At 40.8% G+C, this 27,101-nt stretch overlaps 1 protein-coding gene across 8 annotated transcripts in view; it reads left to right on the forward strand.

Annotated features, from left to right (window-relative positions):
• SLC6A11 (solute carrier family 6 member 11) overlaps positions 1-25,528 on the forward strand; it is a 156,204-nt gene extending 130,676 nt beyond the window's left edge. For all 8 annotated transcript variants that reach the window (XM_080606744.1, XM_080606747.1, XM_080606741.1 and 5 more), the window contains 2 exons: positions 13,424-13,637; positions 25,377-25,528. The gene's annotated coding sequence lies outside the window, so the exon portion shown is untranslated. The remainder of the gene's footprint in view (positions 1-13,423; positions 13,638-25,376) is intronic.
• The last annotated feature ends 1,573 nt before the right edge of the window (positions 25,529-27,101 follow it).

Here is a 27,101-nt window from a genome sequence, read left to right on the forward strand (position 1 = left end):
CTTACAGTGCTTATATGAATATTTTCTAACTCAGATTTCCAGACTAGTAAAAAGAATATACTGTGTGTACTACATACATATTAAACATCAATATCTGTGATGCACATTTTATTTGAGAAGGTAATATTCCGTAAGGCTTTCCAAAATATCACAGATGAAAGCAACCACATAAACTCTACTTAATATTGTTTCGGTTGATTACAAGTGGCTGTGGTTTATAACATAGTTTATGCATTGGAGCAAAGGGGCAGACTTTTATGGGTCTACATGTTGCTCTTGTCCTCCGTGGTGTCACCTAGTCATCAACAATGTAATCTCTGGAATTGAATCGATACAGGGAAGTTGTGCCCTCGGTCATGTCTGGTATGTAATTCCTCCAAGTGTCAGAGTCAGAGGAAAATTAACTCTGAAAGTAGGAGTATTTCTTGTTTTGAATACTGCTATAGCTAAAAATATCATGCAATATAACTCACAAATAGGAAAATACAAAAATTAATTTTAAAAATCTGCATCCTCCCTCCATTGTACAGACAGTCTAAGCTGGCTAGAATATTAAATACAAAGCGTAAAGATTTTCTGAATCGAGTTTTATCCTTATTTTAAGTTTACAAAACTCTTTTCTGATTCCACAAACCTAAAACTAGGATTTTAGGATGTAAATTATGGGAAAGACCAGGGGTCAAAAGAAAAATTTACCTTCAACCTTCAAACACCTGACTCATACATGTATCTTTTGCATCATTTTCAGCAAGCTGCCTTGAAATTAAGAATTACAGTATGTGGAGCAAATAAATCCAAACATGCAAAAAAATATATATATATATTCTATATGCACAAGAAAGAGACTATTGTGACTGAAATGAAAGACCCTCCTGCACAACAAAAGGGCTGCTAAGTGATGCTCTTAACTTTTAACCGCTGTTTCTAGAGCCTGTTTTCTTTGACCGAGCCTGTCTGAAGGACAGAGGATTGTGTTGTGCTTCTCAGTCTGCTTGTGTATCTGCTTCTCTTCTGTTGAGTCTAAAAGAGGAACTTTTCTCCATCCTGACATAACCTTTTGTCTGAAAGAGCTCTCTGAATGAGCTTCCTGAACTTGTGACCAGTTACTAGATGCAAGTAAACAAATTTAATTGATTTCCTAACCATTTGTACATTGACATTTCAGTAGAAGTCAAATAATTTTTTGAGTTTGAATTATTCTAGGCTAGGTACCATCAAAAGAGATGCTTCTCTGACAGTGAAAATGCTAGCAGACTGCTAATGTGGTCTGTTCTTTGTTTATATCAACAAGCTTAAAAGGGATATACCATTATCAGGAGTTATTGATCAGTAGAATGGAAGGCCCTGATTGAATTCCTATGAATTCATTGGTGGGAGATTTTTGTAAAGCTTAGAGGAAACTTGCACTGAGAAAATTCTTTATGCAAGTTCTGTAGCTTACTTGATCTTACTTCCCAGATGTATGTTCAATGTGCTAATTAATCATCATTTCAAAATCTTTTTATCCTTGGCAATTGAAGGATATTACTTTGTATGGGATATATCATCCCCTAGAAGATGCACTGAATTCATGAAATCGATTGTGGGATGCTTAGGAGTTAATATACAGCAGGTTTAAATGCATGTTCTCTTAAATTGTGCTCAAAAGAGCCTGTGTTGGGAAAAAATCTAGATCCCTTCCAAGCCTGGATGTTAATTATCTACATGATGCTAGTAAAACTGGATACAGTACCATTGGCAATTCAACATCTGAAGCTGACATTAATGGATTGGCAGAGAGCTGTGGATACACTCTCAGGCTTATTAGAAAAGGAATGTATTTCAGAGTGGAGGAGCCACTCCAGAGCAGTATGGTGCAGCTAATGGGTAACTGAAAGAAAAACAGTTCTTGATTTGTTTCCCTGAATGCAAGAGAAGCACCAGTAAAATCAGAAGGAAGGTTAAGGAGATTCTCCATCCTTCACTGGATGTGGGAGGAAACAGTGACGAAAGATGAGGATAAGGCTTAATGCCTTTGCCTCAATCTTTATTAGGAAGGTCAGCTGTTCTCAGGGTACCCAGCCCCCTGAATTGGAAGACTGATAGGGAGAAAGATGAAGTTCCTACAATGCAATGGGAAACTAGAAGTGACCTACTACATCATCTGAGCATTCAGAAGTCTATGTGGCCAGATGGGATTCATCCAAAGGCACTGAAGGAGCTGGTGGAAGTGCTCACTAAACCACTTTCAATAATTTAGCAGTGGTCCTGGCTAACCGGGGAGGTCCCAGTTGATTGGAGGTTGGTGAACATGACTCCAATCTACAAGAAGGGCAGGAAGGAGGATCCAGGGAATTAGAGGACTGTCAGTTTGACCTTGGTACCAGGGAATGTTATGGAGCAGATCATTTTGAATGTCATCGCATGGCACATACAAGACAATCCAGTGATCAGATGCAGTCAGTATGGATTTATTAAAGGCCAGTCTTTCCTGATTAACCTTATCTCCTTTTATGACAAGGTGACCTTCTTAGTGAGAGAGGCTGTGGATGTTGTTTGCCTGGATTTCAGTAAAGCATTTGACATCATCTCCCATGGAATTCTCCTGGAGAAAATGGCTGCTCATGGCTTAGACAGGTGTGCAGTTGACTGAGTGAAGAACTGGCTGGGTGGCCTGGCTCAAGGCAACATGATGAATAGAGTTCAGTCCAGTTGGGGCTGGTTACCGGTGGTGTTCCTCAGGGGTCACTACTGGGGCCCATTTCGCTTAACACTTTTATCAATGATCTAGATGAGGGGGTTGAGTGCACCCTCAGTACGTGAGCAGACAATACCAAGCTAGGCAGGACTGTTGATCTGGTTGAGGGTAGGACACTTTGCAGAAGAGTCTGGAAAGGCTGGATCGATGGGCCACGTCCAATTGTAAGGCATTCAGCAAGGGTAAGTGCTGGGTGCTGCACTTGAGTCATAACAACCCCATAAAGTGGTATGTGCTTGGGGAAGGGTGGCTAGAAATCTGCCCAGCAGAACAGGACCTGGGAGTGCTGGTTGACAGCCGGCTGAACGTGAGCCATCAGTCTGCCCAGGTGGCCAAGAAAGCCAATGGCGTCCTGGCCTGCATCAGTAATAGTGTGGCCAGCAGGGCTAGGGAAGTGATTGTCCCTCTGTACTCAACAGGTTTGTGTCCCTCACTACAAGAAAGATATTGAGTTGCTTGAGTGTGAGTGGAAAAGAGCAGCGGAGCTGGTGAAGGGATTAGAAAAACAATTGTTATGAGGAGCGACTGAGGTGGAACTGGGGTTGCTTGGCCTGCAGAAGAGGAAGCTGTGGGGAGACCTCATCACTCTACAACTACCTGACTACCTGAAAGGAGGCTGCAGTGAGGAGGGGTTTGCTCTCTCTTCTGAGGTGACAAGTAATAGAACATGAGGAAACAGTCTCAAGTTGCACCGGGGGAGGTTTAGATTGAATTTTAGGAAGAGTTTCTTTGTGGAAGGGGTGGTTAGGTATTGCAACAGGCTGCCTATGGGGGAAGTGCTGTAGTCCCCATCCTCTGTGATGTTTAAGAGATGTGTAAGCATGTCACTAAGGAACATGGTTTAGTGATGGAACTTGGTGATCTTGAAGGTCTTTTCCAACCTGGATGACTCCATGATTCTAAGCCCATTCACTGAGTGCCTCTTAAATTTTTTTTTGCTTATTTTTCTAAGTCTATAAACATTAATGTGAGTTATTCTCTCTCTCTTCTTCCATTTGTATGTATGTAGGGACTGAACCTCTGTTTTTGAAGGAGAAACTCTAATGAATTTTCTGCAGCCAGAGGCATTTTCAAGGCAAATTTTCCATGGTATAATCAGAAAAGTTGCGGACATCGGGCTTTGCAGTATTGTATTCAGACCCAGCATAGCCTATTTTATATTCATTTGTTGTTTTTGATATGTTATCTTCTGGAGATAATTTAGCATTTTGCTGTTTCTTATCATGACAGTGAGTAGTGTATTCCAATCTTTCAGAGACTTTAAAGGGTTGTAGTTGTTCAGCAGCTGTCTAGGGTAATCACTTAAAACACTATTTCTCATGTCTGTATGTGACCCATACTCTTTTGTGGCTTTATGCCTTGTAACTTCAACCTAGACTGCAGCATAATAGCAATTCCTCTTTGCTTTTATAGCTTTGTTGAAGGTATGTACCTCCTGCCCCTTCTTTTCGCAGAACTCAGCAAAATCTGCTTTCCATCTTTCCATTCTTCTTTGTCATGCTTTCGCTTAATTGAAAATTTTTATAAGGCCATCCTCTTTTTAAATAATTCTGAAACAACCCTATAAAAAGAAATTAATTCACTTGGATTTGTATCTAATAATGATATTAAAACCTTTCTGCTGTGGTGGGCTTTTGGTTTTAATTTTCACTTTTATTAGGAGAAGACCTAACCTAAACATACAAGGCATTGTCTCTCCTGAGATAGCAACTCAGCATGATTGCAAATGAAACTAAACTCTCCTCGAGAGTTTGTTGCTGTAAAATGTCTCAATATTACATTATAGAAATATCCCTACGAAATTATTAAGCTACCATCTTTGGTCACCTTTATGAACTATTTTATTTAACTATTTCTTTTAAACTTAAGATTTGAAAAAGTCATTTTTTTCTAAGCATTATCCAGCTGATGCAGATAACCCATTTGTAATTTTTTGAAGGTTTTAAAACGAAAAATTGTATATATCCTGTCCTTCCGCTATCTTCCCTCAAGTATAACCAAACTACATATTTCCAACAGAGTGGAAAGTGTACAAGGGAATAAAACTACAAAAACTACAGTTACAGGAGTTTGGGACTGTTTGCTCAGATTGTGCTTGCAAAGTGGTTTCTGCATTCCGTTCTTTTTTTTTCTCCGTCAACTGTATTGATCTGAAATCATTCCTTGTTATTTGGAATTCATTCTTCAACAAATGCCAGTGTGATTAACAAGAAAACACACACACAAAAAACCCTCAGAGCTATAACTCTCTCCCATGTTTCAATAGTTTCTATACAGTTATAGAGGAACTACGTTTGAGAAATTTCTGAAACATGTGTTGGAGTAGAATAGTCTCTTATAAAAACACACCAGTAGATACTCTGTAAGTAACATGCTTTTCCTTTTTACCTTAGTGCACTGCCTTAGGCATGGAAAAATGAGAAGCATGTACCCCAGTTCAGACAAACTTCTCACATAGCTTTTGATTAAATTCTCTCACTTTTTTAGAGAATTTTTAGTCCTGGTGCATGATTTCAGCTGCCAGACTTCATTCTTTAAATTACCTACCAGTTTACTGTAGAACGTCATACCAACATCTTGAATAGGTTTTGAACTACATAAATATCTGTAATGCTCTATTGTAGAAGAGTACCACGTTTGATACCTCATGTTGTAGCCTTGCTTTAATGCTGTGCTAGTGTAAAGCAAAGGAACTGTTACAAAGTGAATGGAAACTGTTTAATGGTTGGGCTTGATGATCTGGGAGTTCTTTTCCAACCTAAATGATTCTACGGCTCTATGCTTCGATGAAAAGCATTAGGCTTACGCTGCCATTATGAGAGCAGAGCCTTGTCCAGCTGAACCACCATTCAAAAGATTATTTTATTGAGGAAAAAGCAGACAAAATCTGCAAGTGTAGTCTTAAGAGATATGAAGGGCAAAGTGCTTCTGTCAAATCTGGTGTGAGTTTGAGCACCAAAATGTCCCTAGGTTCATTCCTGTACTACCTTCTTGATACTCACACTCCGCTAGTGCTCAAATCCCTTGGCCATTGATATTATTCGAACTGTGAATGATCTAGCAATGGGCAAAGCTACTTCTCTGGAATTCACTACTGAAATATATTTTGTCTTTGGTGCTAGATCAAAAGAAAATTGTATGGCTACATGAGCATCTTGGCTGTTTCAAAATCTTAAGAGATTTTTACACTTGGTGTCTCAGTCTTTTCCAAAAAATCAAGGTTAGTCTTCTTCTGCCAGATAGCAGACTTAGCATGTATTTTGCTTGTTGACAGTCTGTTGTAGATAAGAGAACAAAATCTCTTGAGTTGACTATTTCTAGAATGCATGAGGTTCCAGCAAAGATAGGGAGCTTTCTTTTGGCTATCGTTATGCTTCAGCAACTCTCCTAGATTTTTTTTCTGCTTTTGGTTTGTCTCTATACTGCTGCTTGAGGGAAGGGTTTGCTCACAAACATAATCGATGTGTTTTTCATTTGGATGACAGCTTGAGCTATTCTGCAACACTTATAGGATCAAAAGCAGGATGCCAAACAGCTTGACTAAATCAACAGAAAGTATACTGAATAAAATATACTAATCAGCTATACCTGCAATGCAATTTTAAAGCAATAAGCTTTTTTTTAAGCTAAGTTTTCCAGTCATCTAGACTGAACAACGCATATGAAGTCTTTTCCTACTTACATTTAAATGAATGCAAAAGGAAAACTCTAACTTAGCGACTAGAAAAATATCCATTTTCATTTTGTTTTTAAGGCCCTTGTATTATATTTTTTTCTAAAACTGCCATACAACTGAGGCCTGCTGAGAAAAGTGTTTTCTTCTATATTAATTTCCAATGTCCTGTCTGTGCTGAGCTTTTAAACAAAACAAAGGAAAATATAAGAAAAAAGAACAGAAAAATGCCACCATTATCTCAAAGAATTAATGAATGAGATGCATAATGGGACATGACAGTGTGAAAAGACATCATGGAGTTTTGAGAAGAAAGTATTCAGGTACTGAGGCTAAAGAGGAAATATATTCCTGTTCTCTCACATCATGTATACGTAGTAACTTCTTCTCAGACATCTTGCTGTATTACACATTGGCTTATACTTATCTGTCCTAGCTTTGAGCCGTTACATCCAGGAAATTACCAGACTGCAGTGGGCTTCATTACCTCTCAAGTTCCATTAGGTACTAGAGCAAGAGGTGAGATAGCAGTCCCTTGTGGAAGGTGTCAGAAGGTTGAGCACATTTGTTTTTAGAAATCCTTTGGCCCAAATATTACACTGACTTTATTTCACCACCTAAATATTGGGATTCACTTCTATCTAAATAAATATGGTGTGCAGTTTATATGTTCTGATCACATGGAGAGTTATTTGATTATGTTTGAATAAGAATACCTTACTGTTAATCTAACTTTCAAGTTCTGGCTGTTTGCTGCTGAAGTTCTAGTTCTCTCTGAAGTACAAGTGGTGTGTTTTAGAGAAGGGAACCAGCACTGTTACCTTTCGTATCTTTTTGCTTAAAGTATCTGAAATTTGTCCTTTGTAAAACAGATAACGTAATAGAAACATAAAAGAATTTGTAATAACAACCAAACCAAAGAGGTGACAGAAATCTGAACATGCATGTGCTTCCAGTTTAACACCAAAGCACCCTCACGGCATGAGGGGTAAAAGTGCTCACTTGGTCTGAAATTCAAGCTCAAAATACTGAGTGTAAAAAGGTAGTGGGCTCTGATTTCATTCCCAGAAAGTGTTATTCTAGTATAAATTGACATGTTCAGAAGAAAGATTTGATTGGTATATTGAATTTTCATTTTCTACCTGTCAAACACCAATGTGGAAAACTAATGATGAGGAAAACTGTCTACCACACTTTCCCATTAGCAGCCAGTATCATGTTTCAGGTCTTTGGAAAGACTGTTTGTTTGTGACTTGTGTATCAGCGCGATGTACTAACCCAACAGCAGCTGTATGTACCTTATTGGGCCTGTTTCGTTGTTGTGCTATGCCTTCTGCATGCACTGGTACAAGTTATGATAATGTGATGCCAGTGTTTTTTCAGAGACAAATAGCTGCAGAAAATGCCAAGAAATAAAAAAATAAAATCATTTAGTCTTCAGTTCTCACTTACAGATGCAGTCACCCAGTGACAGAATGTGAAGCTAAGTGTGGTGATCATGGTTTTTAACTTCACAGTAGCCACAGATGAGGAAAAACAAACCTGGTTTCTTAATGTTGTTCAGTGTATCTGCTGCTGTATTTTAGCTCCATCGTGATGACACAAGGCTAGGGCCATCTGTGGACACACTTGAGGGTAAGAGTTTTCTGAATTTGCTTTAATTTGTTTTAGGAAGGAGTATAATCCAGTTTAAATAGATACCTCCTGAGCGAATGTTCTACACAGAGCAGGTTTCAGCTTGGATGGACATTTCTTTGCTCATGTGGCCTTCCTTCCTTCCTGTCAATTCCGGCAAATGTATCTGTAACTTGCTGTGTCTCGGTAGTGATTCCCAAGATGAGGAGAATTAGAGAATTACATTGCTAGTGGCAAATTGAGATACAAATGCCTTTGGGCACAGAAATAATCTGCCAAAACCAAGTTAAGAGTTTGTCTTAGAGTTTAATGAGACTCGACTAGGAAAATGTCATTTTTGATACTTTCAAAGTGATTCTGTGCATGTGAAAGCCCTGAAAATTGGTTCCTCCAGGACTATATTGGTCAATAAAACACATATAAGAGAGATGCTGAGATGCTGAGCTTGAGGGAGATCTGGACACTACACTTAGTTCTGGTCCATTCATTTTTGAAAAACAAATAAAAATGCAGTTCAACGTGTGGTTTTTTTCTGAAGTCAGTTTGCCTCACAGGCCATAATCCATCGGTCTAACCACCGACTACATCTGCGTTCCTAAGAGTTCATCCTGGGAGAACACATTCGTTTAGCTCTCTGAAGCAGCTGATGTCCAGCTTCAGGAAAAAAAAAACCTTTTCCTCATCTCCAAACCAACAGAGCAAACTGATAGTCCTAATCTGGAGGGCTGGTTGCCCCCTGCCAGAAGTGATAGTTTTCCTCTTTCTGATTGCAGCATTATAGTGCTGTGTGTGATGACCACCTTACTGCTACCCTGTACTTTGCAAATTGCTTTATTATAATTGCCAGAAGTAGGTGGGAAGACAGCAGCAGTGGATACAGTGCTGATTACAAACTCCTACAAGCTCTGGCATTGAATATATTTTGGAGCCCAAAGCAGCTACAAGAGCCTGTCTTTCCTGAACCACCTAAGGCAGAGCTTGCCAACACAGGCAAGGCAGGCTTGGAGGCAGACGCAAACACTCTGATGTAACTGGAGTCTGAGTTGCTGCTGTTAGCATGGCGTCAAGCCAAGCTCATTAGACTTGCCAAGCGTCAGGCTTATTAGCTCCAGCCCTGTACTGTGCTAATGCAATTGCACCGCTTTTAGGTGTAAGTTACTTCTGGCATCCTGTGGCTCCGCGCAGAAGTGGCGCGTTGGACTCCCTCCTCACAAAAGGCAGGGTAGGTACACCAGGAGAGGAGTTTCTGCCTAGGTAAGGAGCAGAAGTTTGGGAGAGAAGGGCTTTGACTTGGGCAGTCTCATGCAGAATCACTGCATGTTCTGGAGGCCTCAGCAGCTGCTGGGCAGATTTCAGCACCAACAACCATAGCAGAGCAGCCTAAGACACAAAAGGCAAAGCTAATTTATTTGGTTACTGTTGGAGATGAACGTGCCAAGCTCATGCAGATCTGCTCTTTGCCTTGATCTCGAATACTTTTTTCTTTTCAACACTTTGCCCATATTTATGCTTATGGTGAGTTATGGATGTTTTGTTTTAACTATGAATTGAAGCATATTACACAGCCATTAACACCCAGAGCTTCATCTTCAACACTAGGAAAGTACTAAATTAAATTGTCCTCATCTTTGATTGAGTTTAATGTTTTTAGTCTATCAGTGTTTCACAGACAACCCAAATGTCACATTCAGGCATGATTTACATATTCATGTAATAATTTGTATTCAGAAGCATTGTTTAATGTTTTCTGGACAGTTTTTCATACTAATAAGTGTTTAACTCAAGAGACTATGCAGGTAGTCTGAAAAATGAAAGCTACCATAATTTTAGCAAAATATTACTGGAGTCCAAAATAAATGAGCTCTGAGTAGTTCCATTTCTTTGCTTTATCAAACAAGCTGCTTGCACAGCAATGAAATATACTTTTACAAGAAAATAATTAGAAATGACCTTATTTCTCAGAGGCATGTTTTTTTTTTCTGCTTCTTGACTGTAGATCAAATAGATGTTGGACAGTTATTTTCAAGTAATAGCATGGTTCAAATTTAAGTTTGATTTATACTAGCGTTATTCTTGCATTAAAAGTGTGCACTTGTGCTCCTCTAGTGAATTAAATTTTGATTTTCATTTTATATAGTTGTCAGTCAATAAACATGATTGGTAGCAAATAGACTCTCTTTCTTGTCTTTGTAGTAAATAGACTCTTTTCCTCATTTTTGTATGTTAAAAAGTAAGTGGAGTGCTCAGCTGGTAATCCAAGAGCCTGAAGTCCCATCTCTCCTCCATGGAGGCTGTGAATTGTCAAGTACTAATGGATACTGCTCAGTATTATCCTGCTAACCAGCCCGTGCAGCCTGCTGGCTGCATCTTCCAGAGCCCCAGTGGGTTTGCAGGGCATTTCTGGCCAGAGCTGACTGCAGGTTCACTTACTTACTCTTGCAGTCTTACTCCTGTTAACCTCCCACTGTGCAACTGTCTCAGCCAAAATCCACAGCCTCAATTCTGAAAATTTAGTAGTTCACCCATGTGTCTAATCTGTCTAGTCTTACACTGAGCCACACTCAGAACTGTGTTTCACAGCGACGGGTCTGCAAACAGAAGAAAGTTTTTGTATGGCCTCTCTACGGCTTTCTACTATGTACTTATAAAACTCCACAGTAATGTGGAAACACTAGTGCAAAACTGCATGTGTCACACATCACAGATGGGCTCATTAGCAAAGCCTAGAGCTAGAACAAACAGCTCTACAATTTAAGAACTATTGTTCATAAAACATAAGAGGCTAACTGATTGTGTTCTGCTATTTTAAGTTACATGAAGATGCTTCTGCAGAGACCTGTTCCTATTTTTCAGAAGTGTTGATGCACCTTCATTCATAATACATTCATTTATACTGCCTCTGATGCTAAGCTGCAGTGTTACAGCCTACATGAGCTGGTCTCGTCTGTTCAGTAAAATCTACTGAGCAGTGTGTGAGCCCAGAACATGAAGATAAAATATATATATACATATATATATGTGTGTATATATATATATTTTACCATAGTAAAGAAGTTCTGTAAATATTTTTGCAGAGTAGCAATAATTCCAGCTAGGATACTGGGAAGAGCATGATTCATGATGAGATGAGACGACTTTCTAATACGTCCTTGGTGCATGATTTCTAGTTTCTAAGGAACTCTTCAAATTAGATAGGTGCAAACACGAGGCAAAATCGGCTATTTTGTACCAATTCTGTTTTGAATTCAACTCCATCCTCAGCCTTCAGGAACAAAATAACTCCAGACCCAAGCCCATAAAGTAATGGGTGTTTTTCCTTATGTTTTATAAGGGATTTGTGGTTTTACAACTATCATTTCACAAATAGTAGCTCTTAATTGCATCATTTTTTTTTCCTAAAATTTGGGGAGGGAGGAGACAGAAAGGAGAAGCATCTCCTTTGGAAGACTAGGAAAGTGAGACTAAGAAAATATCTAGGAAAGTTCAGATGAGTGCTACAGTGCTGCTCGGGAATTGTTGCATTCCTTTGTGAAGAATGCACTGGCTACATATTCTTTCCCTCTTTGCCAATGTGTGTTCAAGGTCCATCCTTGCCCGGTTGCTCCAGGTGGAGCAGTGCCAGATGGAGAGTTGTGCCACACCTGGAACGGGCAGGCAGCAGGGACTGAGTCAGGGATGCTTCGCAAACCACAGGAGTGTACACATTGGTCTCTTGCAGAGTCCAGCACACACCAGGCTGTCACTTTGCCACCATGGGCAATCCTCACTTTGGGCTGTATGTCAAAAGGCCTTGGAGGAGTGAGGGGAGGAGGAATAGCACTGCAAAGGACCTTGGTGGTGAAGATAATGTGCTGTACTGTGGTGGAGGAAAAACCCTGGGCTTTCTTGCATTGCCTAATAATTTTTCTGTACATCCACTTTAAAGAGAAAAGAAGAAAAACAGAACAGTTAAAAACATAAATTTACACTCTGTTGTGACCCTGTCTAAAGGCATCCTTACTGTGCATTGCTATTTTGTGTTGTATCTCTTGACAGGAACCCTACTCTCTCAGGAGATTTATCATGCAGAACCTGAAGGTCACTGTGAAGTTTTATGGTTCCCTATACTTACACTTTGCACAATGTGTTTCAGGAGCTGTTTCAGAAACAGAATAAGTATTGCCTAGTATGGAAGTTGAAAAAGAGGTCTATGTGGATCCTTGGGAGTAAGCAGCTTATTCCCAAACTCATTCCACTGACTGATGGAGAGTATGGGAATTGTTTTATCTGTCTGATGGAGCATGAGTCTTTTTGTATTTATTTGGTTGTGGCTAGCAAGTAATTCCTACTATGGCTAATGGTTAAACGTAAAGCAACGGAATACTACAGAAAAGCTAAAGGCCCCTGTTCACTGTTGTTCACTACAGAGGTGCTTTCAGAGGTTCTCAGACTCAAGTCTTCCCTTGCAAGGTTTGTAGGGAAATTCCTTGTCTAAGGAGTAATCTCAAACTGAAGTGTTCATAGAAAAGTCACTGGTAAATTAGATTAGGCTGGAATTGCTAAAACGGCTTTACAGATTGCATGACGTTGCTGAGTAACACAGAAGACTGGGAAATGTCAATTGGGACATAAGATGGGTGCCCTCCTTAGAAAATCCAAAGACCTTTTCCCTACAACACAGAGCTCTGCAGTGGTGTTTGCTGCTGTGGAGCTCTGAGCAGCTGGGCACGTCTCCTTTTGGGTTCACAAAAGGACTTGACAAATTCATAGAGAAAAGTTGCTGAGTGCCTGTGGAATGAACTGGTTTCAGGCACCCTTCGGTTCAGTATCCACCAAACTGATTTTAGGTGTCTGTCCTAAATAGACACAGGATTAAAGGGATCTTTGGTCCAATTCTGGGTAGCAAAGCACATAAGGATATTTAGTGTGGGTATTGGTATGTATGTAGGTCTGCCGTGGGTTGCCATTGACATGGGAAAGGGATAGTTAGGACAAGAGGGCTCTTGATATATTCAAAAGGTCAGACTAGGCACTGGCACTGCATAGATTTTGCCAAAATGACACATATTTATACGTGTATATACATGATTAAATTCAGCCACCTTCAGCAGCAAGAATTCAATCTGCATTTGCAATTACATCAATTTTGCATGTAAATTGGATACCTTCTTTGCACATACACTCATGGACCTATTTTTTTCCTTGTGACTGGCAAAAAGTAGGGACCTCCTTTCAGAAGCAGGTTGGTGTTAGAGGAGGAACAAGCCAAAAGTAAAATATCCTAAAAGCTTTTTATTTGGTTGCCTTCCAAGCCACAACAGCTGCAGAGGTTGATTAGCTTCATGTGGTGTCAGTCGCATTTTTATCCAGCTTTATTCTGTATTTGTTTTCTCTTCCAGACATTTGTCCTTGCTGAGACTACAGCTGTGCATGCCCCATGTAGACCCACCACCGCAGATGTTTCCTCAGGAGAAAAAGAAGTCAGCTACCCAGGAAGGGTGACCTCTGCCCTTCCCTGCCTCTTGCTGTCTGTCACCTTCACTGGGAACTCACTAAGCTTTGCTCTGCAGGAAGCACAATTAAATGCTAACATCTCCATTGCACTCCCATCAGGTGAGTCCACTCTGGAAATTTATTTGGTGGCCCGTGGAATCTAACGGCGAGGCAGACATTGTGACTGTAATGCTGTAGCATTTGATACCCCTTTACAGTAAAAGTGTCGAAGAATACAGGTGTCATTTGGCCCAAATTGTAAGCTGCCTCCGAGGTAGTTGTACCACATGATAAAAGCTGAACCCTGAAGAAATGGTTAGAGCAGTTCCCTTTTTATTATAAGTCCCCCATATGAGCCTAACAGCTCTCAAAGATGAAGCTACACTCTCACTTATGCACCTAGTCTGTGCTCCCTGTTGCAACCTCTAGCATGACTGGGTAGGGGTATGAAAGTGGTAGGGGAGCTGTGTCAAAATGACGGTGTGTATACACAGTTACCCAATTTGCTCATGTTTTGATGGAGCTTGTAAAATTTGATGTCCAAACAGCACAGCAGTTGTATAGAAGCAAGCTTGTCAGTCGAGGCCTGTCTTTTTTTTTTTTTTTAATGTTATTTCATTTTACTAGGGTAACTTCTACTCTTTCACATTGCTGTGCATTTCAGTTCATTCTGCATTAAATGAAGTGACAGGCTGCTGCTTTAAAAAGTCACATAATATTCTAATTTATTCTCCTTCCCCAGTCTGTCCTTCATAGTCACACCATGGATTTGTTCACCTCATCCTTTTTCTCTGTGACTATGAAATCCTGTAACTGCAGAACAGAGAACAGGACCCTACTCTCCACAGCAGGCACATATTTGAAAACATGGCTATTTGATGAGTCCTCCCTCACTGAACAAAAAATTTTATTTCAGATTTTGGTTCAGTGCAGAGAGCTCCACATTTTTACAGTTCTTTTGTCAGTTGAGCTCCTTAGCACAACCCCGCTGCACTTATACTTACATTCACCCACTGCTCTATTAACATCTCATTAGGCTGTACCCCAACAGGGGCTTTCTCCTTACTGCTCTAAGTACAAACGTTTGGAGAACAATAACTAATATTTGCATAGTGCCACTCATGCAGACATCTTAGATAAGAACTGTTCAGAGCAAGCAGTAGCATCTACCTCATCCAGCTGAGGTGGCAGGAGAAAATTTGGTGGGCATGATTCAAGACTCAGGGGTGGTCTAAGGCTGTCTCAGAGCCTGATGCCAATAATTACTCTGCTGGAAATAATGCCAATATATGTTTTTAAGGGCCTTACTACACCAATATTAATTCATTTCCTTCCCCATTTGAACTTCACTTACCCTTAGCTATTGATTTTAAAAATGTTTACTGGATTTCCTCTAAATGCCCTAATGTTTCAGGCCATTAATAAACTGCAAATGCTCACTCTGGCCCTGCAAGCTTCTCTCAGGCTTCTACTACTGCTACGCAAACAAGTCTGGGGAAAAGTGTCAGTCAGGGAACACAGCAGTACTAGCTTGTGGCAACAAAACTGAGGACTACTGGAGGCCTCTAAGGACAAGCACGCTCTACAATTCTGTCTTGCTACAGACAGAAAAAAAAATCATATATCAAGCTGTGCACACTATGCTGGCTTTGGTGTTTTCCATAAATTACTGTATTTCTGTATTTCCATTACTATGTGATAGCTTTTATTTATTTATTTATTTATTTAAGACAGAACATGTCCTTGTATGATATGCCCAAGCAGGATGGGATGAAGGAGCTTTCTTCTGTCTAATCTGGAGACAGAAGGAGTAACTGCTTCCCAGAGCTCAAGGCAGCACAGAAACTTCTCTGATTATTTTTCCAGCTTTCCTAAAGGAAACTCTTTCTTCGGGAGGCACAACACATACTGAGGAGTAAATGCCTCTAGCTTGTCAGCCAGCAGCCTGCCTGAGGCCGAGGTACTGCCCCTTTTTCCCCTTCTCTCACACACACCTGCCTTTGCTGCTCCCGCACTGCCCATGAACAGAGGTGCCGTAGCTGGGTGAGCTCTGAGCTGGCAACAGCCACTCTCCGGGAATACCACAGATTCCAGTGCCCAGCAGGGACCATAGGTTTAACTGGGGTTTGAGGAAGTATTTTTCTTCTGGATGAGGACCTTTGGGTGCTTACTTAGCTTCCCCTAGCTCTTCCCCCTCGTTACAGTAGACCAAACTGTTCTTAGCAGAGTAACCGCAGAAGCAAAGCAAATCATAAAACTGTTCAAGGCCATCCTGGTAGATGGCCTGGACTTCTGGAGGGCAGTCTTTGAATTCTTCAGGACACTGGTAGGGAGGGTCCCTTGAGAGTCAGTCACAGAATCACAGAATCATCTAGGTTGGAAGACACCTCCAAGATCACCTAGTCCAACCTCTGACCTAACACTAACAAGTCCTCCACTAAACCATATCACTAAGCACTAAATCCTAATCCTAAAGGGCAGAGGGGTCCAGGAAGGCTGGATGCTCCTCAAGAAAGAAGTCTTACAGGAGCAGGAGCAGACTGCCCCCGTGTGCCGTAAGATGAACCAGCGGGGAAGACCAGCTGGCTGAACAGGGAACTTTTGCTGAGTATCTGGGAGACGGAGTTTATGACCAGTGGAAGAAGGGGCAGGCAAGTCAGGCAGAGTACAAGGAATTTGCCAGCATATGCAGAGAAAAAATCAGGAAGGCCAAAGCCCAGTACAAGCTCAACCTGGCCACTACAGTTAAGGACTAAAAAAAATGTTTTTATAAATATATTAACAGCAAGAGGAAGGCCAAAGAGAATCTCCATTCTTTACTGGACGCAGGGGGGACCATGACTACTGAGGATACGGAAAAGGCCGAGGTTCTTAACGCCTTCTTTGCATCTGTCTTTACTAGCCAGACCACTTATTCTCAGGGTACTCAGCCTCCTGAGCTGGAAGTCTGGGACAGGGAGCAGAAGAACCCCCCCCACAGTTCAGGTGGAAACAATTAGAGACCTGCTGCTCCACCCGGACTGTGGGAAGTCTATGGGGCCAGATGGGATCCACCCAAGGGTGCTGAGGGAGTTGGTGGATGTGATTGCTGGGCCACTTTCCATCATCTATCAGCAGTCATGCTCATCTGGAGAGATCCTGGATGACTGGAGACTTGCTAATGTGACACCCATCTATAAGAAGGGTCGTAAGGAGGATCCAGGGAACTACAGGCCTGTCAGCCTGGCCTTGGTGCAAGGAAAAGTGATGGAACAGGTCATCTGAATGCAATCACACAGTGTATGTGGGACCACTGGGGGATCAGGCCCAGTCAGAATGGGTTCATGAAAGGCAAGACCTGCCTGACCAACCTCATCTCCTTCTGTGACCAGATGACCCGCCTGGTGGATGAGGGAAAGGCTGTTGATGTAGTCTGCCTACACTTCAGCAAGGCCTTTGACACGGTCTCCCCCAGCATTCTCCTGGAGAAGCTGGCAGCCCATGGCTTGGACAGGTACACTCTTTGCTGGGTTAAAAACTGGCTGAACGGCTGGGCCCAGAGACTGATGGTGAACAGAGTGAAATCCAGCTGGTGACCGGTCACCAGTGGTGTTCCCCAGGGGTTGGTGTTGGGGCCCATCCTCTTTAATATCTTTATTGATGACTTGGATGAGGGAATTGAGTGCACCCTCAGTAAGTTTGCAGACAACACCAAGTTGGGGGGAAGAGTCGATCTGCCAGAGGGTAGGAAGGCCCCGCAGAGGGACCTGGACAGGATGGGTCGATGGGCAGAGGCTGAGATGGGATGAGGTTCAACACGGCTAAGTGCTGGGTTCCGCACTTAGGCTACAACAACCCCGTGCAGTGCTACAGACTTGGGGCAGAGTGGCTGGAAAGCTGTGCAGAGGAAAATGATCTGGGGGTGCTGGTTGATGCTCACCTGAACATGAGCCAGCAGTGTGCCCAGGTGGCCAAGAAGGCCAACGGCATCCTGGTTTGTGTCAGGAATAGTGCAGCCAGCACACCAGGGAGGTGATCGTCTCCCTGTGCCCTGCTCTGGTGAGGCCACACCTCGAGTGCTGTGTTCAGCTTTGGGCCCCTCACTACAAGAAGGACATGGAGGTCCTGGAGCATGGCCAGAGAAGGGCTGAAGAGCTGGTGAAGGGCCTGGGACACAGGTCCTGTGAGGAGTGGCTGAGGGAACTGGGGTTGTTTAGTCTGGTGAAGAGGAGGCTCAGGTGAGACCTTATTGCTCTCTGCAACTACCTGAAAGGAAGGTGTGGGGAGCTGGGGGTCGGCCTCTTCCCACAGGTAACTAGTGATAGGACTAGAGGGAATGGCCTCAAGTTTTACCAGGAAAAGTTTAGGTTAGAATTTAGGAGACATTTCTTAGAAAGAGTAGTCAGGTATTGGAATGGGTTGCCCAGGGAAGTGGTAGAGTCACCGTCCCTGGGGTTGTTCAAGGAAAGGTGGGACCTGGTGCTTAGGGACATGGCTTATTGGGTGACATTGGTAGTAGGGGGATGGTTGGACCAGATGATCTTGGAGGGCTTTTCCATCCTTAATGATTCTGCGATTCTCTGATAACGACTGGTGTTGTCAGCTATAAGCAAAAGGTTACATGGAAATTGGATCTCTTGTGGAAAACTTTAATTCTTTCTATTTTGTTTTGGAGTTTCCTATTCTTAAGTCACTCACTGCCTTTTAGGTGTTAAGTTTTAAAAGATGTGTAGTTGTGAAGCCCTAATCAGGTAATTCTCAGAACACTTAATTAACGTACACGCAGGAAGGTTTTTGTAGAATCAACCCCTAGGAAATATTTCCTTTACTAACTCCTATGTAAAGGGCCACTGTCCCTACTGTAAATTTAACATGACTTACTTTCAAAGCTTTCACTGCTGCTGCCTGCCTTCTGAGTTGTTCTGGCTTTGCTTCCAGCTCTCTCCATCTTACATCTTTAATGCTTAAGCTTCCCTAATTCTTTCCTCTGATATTCTGGCCTTCCTGGCAGCACTCATCTGCATGGGAGGGAAGCTGCCCCAAAGGCTCAGGAATCATAAAGAGCAGGCAATCCCTTAAAAGAGCGGGTTTACTAAGGAGCTAACCTCATTGCTGTCAGGCAGGAGTCTAAGGTTTCCTTCCTCACATTACCTCTGAAATCACCAAAAGCAAATGCAATTAAAAAGTCAAAAGAACAGAAAAAGCTGAAGCACCAACATATTTTGACTGTAAACTGTCAGACATAAGGGTGTGTGGGACTTCTGTCATACTGCACCCCAAGAAAACAAGATTTTCTACCATGGAGGGTGGGTCAAATGTTTCCTTCTTCAGCTTGACATTTTCATATAGTGATTAAGTCCTTGTCAGTCATCCCTTTTCCTTGGTCACTTCTAACTGCTGAAAGTACTGAAGAATGAAAAAAGCTACAAAAAATAAAAATAAAAAATCTCCAATTCTGTCTCACATGGTTTTCAAATGCTTCAACTTTGATTCTTGCAATAACAATAGTTTATAATTATGGAGTTATTTCAGCCAAACACATTAGTCTGCATTAAATCCTCCAATCTCTTATAGGCCCTTAGGGGATGCCACAGACAATGTGTTTCATGGATGGGTAAACTGAAGCAGGGGAAAAGGAAAGCAAGCTGTACAGCTGAGATTATAATGCCAGTATCCTAGGTTCCTGCTCCTTTCTGTGACTTTCAATCCTTCACAGAGCATGAAGTAGATAGAGGGAAAAAGCCTTGCCTTTCACACTTTTAGATGTAGTTTATATTTGCAATACTTAAGACTACAAACAACGGGGAAACAGGGGGCAAAATGCAATGAGAAGCAGAGGCACTGGACACTGACTAAAATGATTTCAGCACCAGAAAACAAGAATATGTCATTACTGCTTCATTCTGACATGATTTGGCAACCTCATTTCACCCTAATGTCACTGGAAATCACAGTCCAATTTGTCTACAGCACAGTGTTAGTTATAAAGAGCCCTATCTATGTTTTGCATGTTTCACTTCAGAATAGAACAGGGTTAACAATTATAGGCTTTGTGTAGCAGGGACTGCCTAGAGCACCAAAACTGCCTGCTATGTCCCCTCCCAATTAAAACAAAAACGGATAGGTTTTACTATTCCTGTGTTCTTTTGCCTTTTCACTTGACTGAGCATTACTGGATGCTGTCTCTCTGTCAGTCACATTTCATCTTATCCTTTTGCCTCTAGCCATTTTGGTCTAGAATTGATTTTCTCACCACTTTAAGCAGGAGCTGTGAGATCTGTATATCGGCACATTTCTTAGAGCTTTATGCAGTAGTGGCAGTGGGCTGCATCCTACATACAGCTGCTGAATATCTTTATTTCCCTCTTGAAGGCAACGGAAGTTACAGACATTCAATAATTTCAGCAGATGTTGAGAATTTTCCGTAATCAAATCCATTTTTGATGCTTCTAACAAATGTTTCCACGAATGTGTATGCGTATGTATGTATAAATACATACAAATGTGTGCAGGCTTGTGTGTATCTGCATTTATATACACACGTTTTCTGACTGGAAAATCTTGCTTTATAAGTAGTTTGTCTCTCAGTCATGGGGAAAATATTAAAAGCTCTCAGTCCTTTAAAGAATACTTAACAAAACCACATTCAAATTATATTCTAAATAACTAAAATAAACTCTGATTTAATTTGAGATGTGAATAGAGTAAGTCATTTCTATGTTATTCTTCGTGTGAGTAGCTTTGCGCTACCCCCTGTATTGTGGCTGTTAGGTTGCTCAGCTAAGCTGTGCCTTATACAAGGTATACTTAAGATGCTTTAGTTTCTGCTGCATCCCATTCCTTTCTCTAAGAGGAGATTGCACTGTTTTCATTTCTCTTTGACATGTTAGAAAAGCTGTGGTGCTGCAGTGGGATTTAAAGTGGTTTCAGCACTGCAAAGGAAAGTAGAAGATAGAAGGTAAAGGGCAGAAATGGACTGATATCCCTCCTCAGATTGAGTTAAATAGCCAAGGACACTACACCCTTACACTCACAGTCAGGTTGCATCCATCCCTATGTAAAGATACAGGGATCTATTCACACAGAACCCTCTAAAGTAGTGGGTCCTAGATAGGGTGAGGATTTTTGGTTTATGTCCACTTCAAAATCATGTTGACTTACTCAAATATTTGAACTAAAGGAAATGAGATAACCATTTTTTTTCTCTATTTGAAATTTCACAAGAGTATGCACAGGTCCCAGCAGTGTGGAGTACCATATATGACAGTGGTTCTTCAAGGAAACAAAAGTGTACGCATGCAGTCCAAAGTGGGTCAGAGACCAAAAGCAACTCAGAGAAACAGAGCGCCTCACCTGGACATCCATTTCAGCAGGGCATGCCAAAGGTCTAGTCTTTATGCAGAGAGCACCCTTAGGATGATGTCCCGAGTCCTGCCTCTGTTACACCTTTAGCTTAGCAAATGAAGAGAAGGGAGAAAAAAGCAAGGATCATATCTTCCTATCATTACACACTGCAAACTGGTGTGTCAAACACAAGTAATCCTGAGAAAATAATAGGCGGGAGGAATCTATTTCTCCAGTAAATTGCAGTGATTTTTGCACTGACATACATTGTATCAAACAAGAGTGGTGGCTGTGCCTTGAGCTTTCAAGATTTGTCTCATTCTTGCTGCCAGAAGCAGTTATGCCCCATTCCAGATCAATGCTAATTCAGACCTTCTAGCTACAGCAATAGTAGCAGAACGAGCAGCTCCTGGCTGGACCCCGTGTGTGTATGTATGAAACAGCATCTGTGCACCTGCATAAAACAGAGGTGGTGTGTGCATGCATTTATTTATTTATTTATTTTTAATTTCACAAACATTTTGTGGAGCTTGCAAATATCAGCAAGAGAGCAGGCAGGAATCTTTGCTATTCTGGTGTGAAAAGAACAATTTGAGTAGCTCTCAGATGCCACTTCTCCTGCTTAATATTGGACTCCAGCCAGAACTCTTTGCTGTATTTGGCAGCTGATTTATCTGTGTACTCCAGTTTGACAGCACTCATCCAAGTTAGAACATTTTCCCATGTATATGTTCTAGATTCATTATTTTGGCATGCAATGGTATCCTTCAAGTGGTATGTGGAGTATTCTTTTAAGAATGAGTTAAGATTTCTGTGGGCAGCTGGAGAGTCTTCCAGAGGGGATCATTTTTGTATATTGACTTCTCAGGGTAATGAGACTTAGCATTGTCAAAGGAAAAGTATTGCCATGTGTAGAGAAGGTTTGATGAACAACATGTATTTCCCTTGATTTAATGTCCTGTTCTTTAGTTTTATGTGTAACCGTCTTCATTTATTTTGTTCACCGTTAATGCCACGTAGGGGTGGGCATTACACTGCTATTGCTGTGTAAACCTGATCACTCTAATGACATCTTGCTGCTGTACATTAATTTCAAGCATCTCTTTGAATTGCGGAGCACAGCAAACTGTCCTTTCCTGGTAAAGATCAGCAAAAATACAGTTTTCCTAGAATCAAATATGTTCACTGCAATGAAATTATCTTATGATGGTCAGTTCTAGTTACAGTTATCCTGCTTACCGAATTCTTACACTGATCTGAAGATAGGAAGGACATATTTGGGAATAAAGTCTGATAAACAGTGATAGAATGTGAAGGCTGCAGTTCAGAATGTTTTTATGCTTCCAGCTGTTTCCATGTGTTAATCTCATTCAAAATGCATTTTCCAAAGAAAGCTATAACTTGGATATATATATTATATACATTTTTTTTTCTCATTCACTACAAACATGTACTTTATACTTCACAAGGCTGTTATTCAGCTGGAAAACATGAAATGCCCAAGTAGGCCATTCTAGTCCTGAAGAATTTTTTTAAACATTTTTCCCTACTTACTATCCAAAATCAGAATGCCTTCTGAATTCTGGGGAGAAAATTGTCTCCACACTGTAAATGGAGACATGCATTGTCTCCCACAGTATCAGTATTTTAAAATGTTTATTAAATAGATGTGTAGATAGTGTAATAGTCCTAGAGCTTTTTTTTTTTTTAATAGTTTACTTAAGCAAACTAAAATCTTTTATATCTTAGCACTATATAGAAAAGTCTTGAGAGTTTAGGTGCTGCACCTTTTGCAGTTGGTTACGGCAGTATTTTACTGAAATAAATTCATTAATAGATTCAGCCAGACTGTTTAAGTAATATGTGTCTCGTTTAATTTTACAATATGGATGTTTCTATATGAGATAGTGAACCAAGTTATCTTTGCAAGGAATAGATGGTCTTTTTCAGGACAGGTTTTCCCAGAACCTATTTTAGACATGAATCAATGTATTATGAATTGCCTCCTGGACTCTATTGACTACTTAGACTAAGCTTCCACTGACTGTAAAGGGATCCCGGGTAACTCGTTCATGTGGAGATACCAACAGTTAAACATCCCATCACTTGTCTCAATAGTCATGAAAGATAAAGTAGCATCTTATATTCCATTTGCTGCATATATGAATGAGAAATACCTTTGGTGTGGATGAAGTCAAAACTGAGCTGCCATGACTGATACATTGTTTTTCCCAAAGTCAATTCTTTCTTATGTGATTTCTATGATCCCCACATGATATGAAGATAGAAACAAACAACTACCAGACAGCACTAAAGCACAATTGATCTACAGACACATGAGTAATAACCTGCTGCCTTTAGTATTTTGGCTGATGAAACCTGCCTATGCAATTGCCATGACAGCTTGCAGGAAATGTACAGCCTGCTCCCACAGAACAAAGGTCACTAACTTAATCCAAAATCCTGCCCTCTGTGACTTTACTCAGACTCATGACTTTACTCGGAGCCTGACTGTGCTCATGAGAACCTTTTTATGGAAGAACAGAAAATTGTACTCAAAAAGAGGAACCATAAGAATGATTGTTTCATGCCATGAGAAGAGCCTTGCCCCAGGCAGCATTCATTCTATTATCTCTGACCCCATCCAAAGTTCAGCCTATATTACAATATCTCTTAAAATACTCCAGACTCACTAGCAGTTCAATTAAAGTTCATCTTGTGGCAACTTGAACAATATCTCACAAAATAAATTGAAAAAAAGCTCCCATCCTTTCACAGTTTACAGTCCTTAAGGGACACTACGATTTGAACACCAGTTTCAGACACAAATTTTTCAAATATCCTTTTTCCTTTAGCTGATGTTCTGAATTTTTGTTGCACTTTTTCCTGTATCCTCCTTCATCTTACACAGAAAATATCATTTTTTACTGTTCCCAAGCACAATGTTCCCAAATTAGAAAGTTTCATTTTGGAATTATATCATGCTTTCATTTAAAGTAACGTTTTGATTTTCATTTAAGTAACGTATTTACAATAAGTTCTTCCTAAGCCATACAGAGAGAGACACTCTTCTCTATGCTGAGGCCCTTTAAGCCTTAATGGCCCTAGCCAGCCTTACTTAGAACCTCCACCTGTATCCTTTGCCCATGGGCCCAGGAGCTCTATTTAAGCTCAACTTAGCAGTAATAGCTGTAGTTTGTTAGAGTGCTAGTCTCTGATTCAGTCATAGCTACGCTCACACCAGGGCATGGACATGTTGATCTTTACTTGTAGGCTCACTTTCCAGCTTGATCTCTGACCTGTCTTGTCACCACAAACTTACCTGGTGATCTGTTCTCCTGGCTGAGCCTGGCTGCCTTACCCTGGGTACTGTGGGACTGGGCTTCTGGCTCTCTGATCAGCTGAACCTTGCTGTGCCCTGTTGTTTTGGATGTCGTCTGTTTTCTCTTCTGTAACAACGGAAGGAGACAGGTAAGAGCTATACAGAAAGCTTTCTAATAGAAGCTTTAATAATTTCTTTTTTTTTCCTAGTAAAACTATGTGAAGGCTAGATAGTTTCAGTTTAGTATATATATAATTGAAAACAACAAAAACTGCTTCTTTTTTGTTCTATCTTTTAGAGATTTTTCTATGTTCCACAATAGAATAAACCAGAAACTCTAGCAATTCTTCTGGGTAATGTTGCCTTTGCAGATGCCTATAATGTATTCAGGTTGCCTCCCAACCTCTGGAGAATAAGCTTCTGGTGAATATGGCCTCTGTTTTAAGCTAGGTCTAAAAAGGGAATCTCAGTAGCTGAATAGGTTTGATTATGTATAAACACATGGAGTTACTAGGAGGTTTAAAAATAAATAAAAGAAAGGCTTTTCAGTGAAAACAAAGACTGTGGTGGTTGTATGCATCCAGTTAAAGCTTACTGTACCTCTGTGTTTCTTGAGCATGAGTTCCCTGTGCTTGAAGGAAAGCAACAGCTCTGCTTGAGGCAGCTCTTTAGCCTTTTTTCAGTACAGGGATTTGCAGGATGCTTGCTGCCATGCTTAGTATATCAAAGCCGTTAACTAAAGCATTCAGAACGGGTCTATTTAGTGCCTATATGCTGAATGGTTCCACCTAGGTCTGTTTTGCTTCCTGGACAACTGTCATCAGCTATCATGAAGGATGTTCTTGGCAAGTAGAAAAAAAGTGAAAGGTTGAAGAAGAGGAAGCCTGCTGGGAAGGATTTTGATTGGAAGTCTGTTACTAACTCCTCAGATTCCTCTGTACAGCTTGAGAACTTCTCACATCTTTCAGCTTATTGCGAACAACCCAAAAGGTTGATCACCTATGATAGTTTTCTACTTTCCTTCCCTTTAGCATACATGGCTCATTTGAACCTCCATGGTGTTTTTGTGTTGTGACATCTGTAACAGTTTTTCAGTATTCAATTTCTCTGAACTTATACAAAAAGAGACCAAAAACAGTTCTATTTGAAGTATTTAAGGGTTTTATTTTTGTTCCTGGTGATGTTGTGTTCTGGTTTGTGTTTTTTTCCAGTAGAAAAGAAAACAAGAGAAAGGGATGGAATTAATAAAGGAGAGAGAAGCAGAGGACAACAAGGAAGAGAGCCACTGTAAAGAATACTGTACTGAATTTGAAATTGTGCTGTTTCAGAAGTTTTCTTGAAAGAAATATAGTTTGAGCAAGAATAATTTTGTTGTGGTTAACAGATATGAGCTGGTGTGTTTCAGTAGTACCTGTGTATTGAGTGTACACACTATTCTGGGGATGCAGTCTGAAGCCACAACATGCATTACAGAACAGCTCACTTGATCCTGTCCTGGGAGCAGGCAGCCTTCCAGTGCGAACAAGGAGCTGTAAGTAGTGGAGATTAATTCATCAACCCAACAAACTGGAACGCTGGATCTCGCTGAATGGCTCATTAACCTAAACCATATTAAGCTGCTAGCACTAGTTAAAGTCACATATAATAACGACTGACACTAAAGGGAACACCAACTGGCACATTCACCCCTTATTCACTCCTTAAATACATGTGCCTGAACCATCTAGTGGAGCGTGGAGGGGAACATAGGCTAGCTTGGAGAGGCTGCTCAGGAATGCCTCGAAACAAAAGTTCAGGCTTTCATTTCTGCAAAGCAGAGCAATATCTGATATGCTATGAATAGTAACATCAGTTTGACTCTAAATGGACATATAATTCCCAGGAGATCAATTAAAAAAAAAAAGAGAAAAAAAAAAGGGGGGGGGGGGGGGGGGGAAGCCAAGCATGTCTCTACTCTTAGAGCAGGTGTATCTCAATTAGAGTTTGATCTAGAAACCCGGAAGACTTATTCATGGCATTTCTGTGCTTCCCTTATTGTGGCCCAAACAATGAAGAAGAGTTGGTTGGCTGTGTTCAATAGTGATGATTCCAGTTGCTGTCTGTGCCCGTTCTAGCAGAGGTGTAAGCCATTGCTCAGGGCAGAATGCCAGTTTTTCTGCAACTATTTCTCTACCACTCCTGTTTGCAGCTGAGTTGACACAAGAGTTGACAAGAGGTATGTACTTCTAGTACATAATTGAGCTGAAATGCAGTTTAAAATAAGTTCTTTTAGAACACTTCTCTCAGAATGCAAACTATATTTATTTTCCATACTTGACTTTCCATAGACATGACTGTTCAGGATAGTTAATTCTCTTTATTTAAACCCAGAGTCCGTTACCTTTGTCTTCTGACTGTTTGGATAAATATTGCTTCTGTGTTATGTGGGAAGCTTAAAAATATTCTTTTTTTTTTTTTGACTTTTTTTTGCTTTTTATTTTACTTCAACATTTTATATTGCTACTGGGAAAACCCAATCACAAGTACTATTTCTTCAACTGTACAGTCTCGGTGTGTGCAGAATTAGTCATGTGAGTACCATTAAAGCTAATGGAAAATTTACACCGTGAAGTCTTCTCCCATCAAGGTGCAATTTGTCCTTTTGAATCTTTCTGGCCATAAACACTTAGCATTCCTTAAGCTTAGTGGCTTTCTAGCTATAGTTAAATTGAATTTACAACTACATATGCTTGTAGTCAGCTGAACTGCAGGCTTGCACACAGATTTCTGCTATCTTCTTTTGACACAATATGTTGCTTACATTAGCAAAATCCCTACTGTCATAATGGCAGTATTAGGAAGAATAACTGAATATTCTCCCCTTCTCATTCCCTCCCCACCCCCCTTGCTTTTATCTCCTATATCCTTTCTTTTGAAAAAAGCCATGTTTGCCCAGCAGC

Source organism: Anser brachyrhynchus, assembly GCF_964034855.1.
Source record: "Anser brachyrhynchus genome assembly, chromosome: 10".
Lineage (NCBI taxonomy): Eukaryota > Metazoa > Chordata > Aves > Anseriformes > Anatidae > Anser > Anser brachyrhynchus.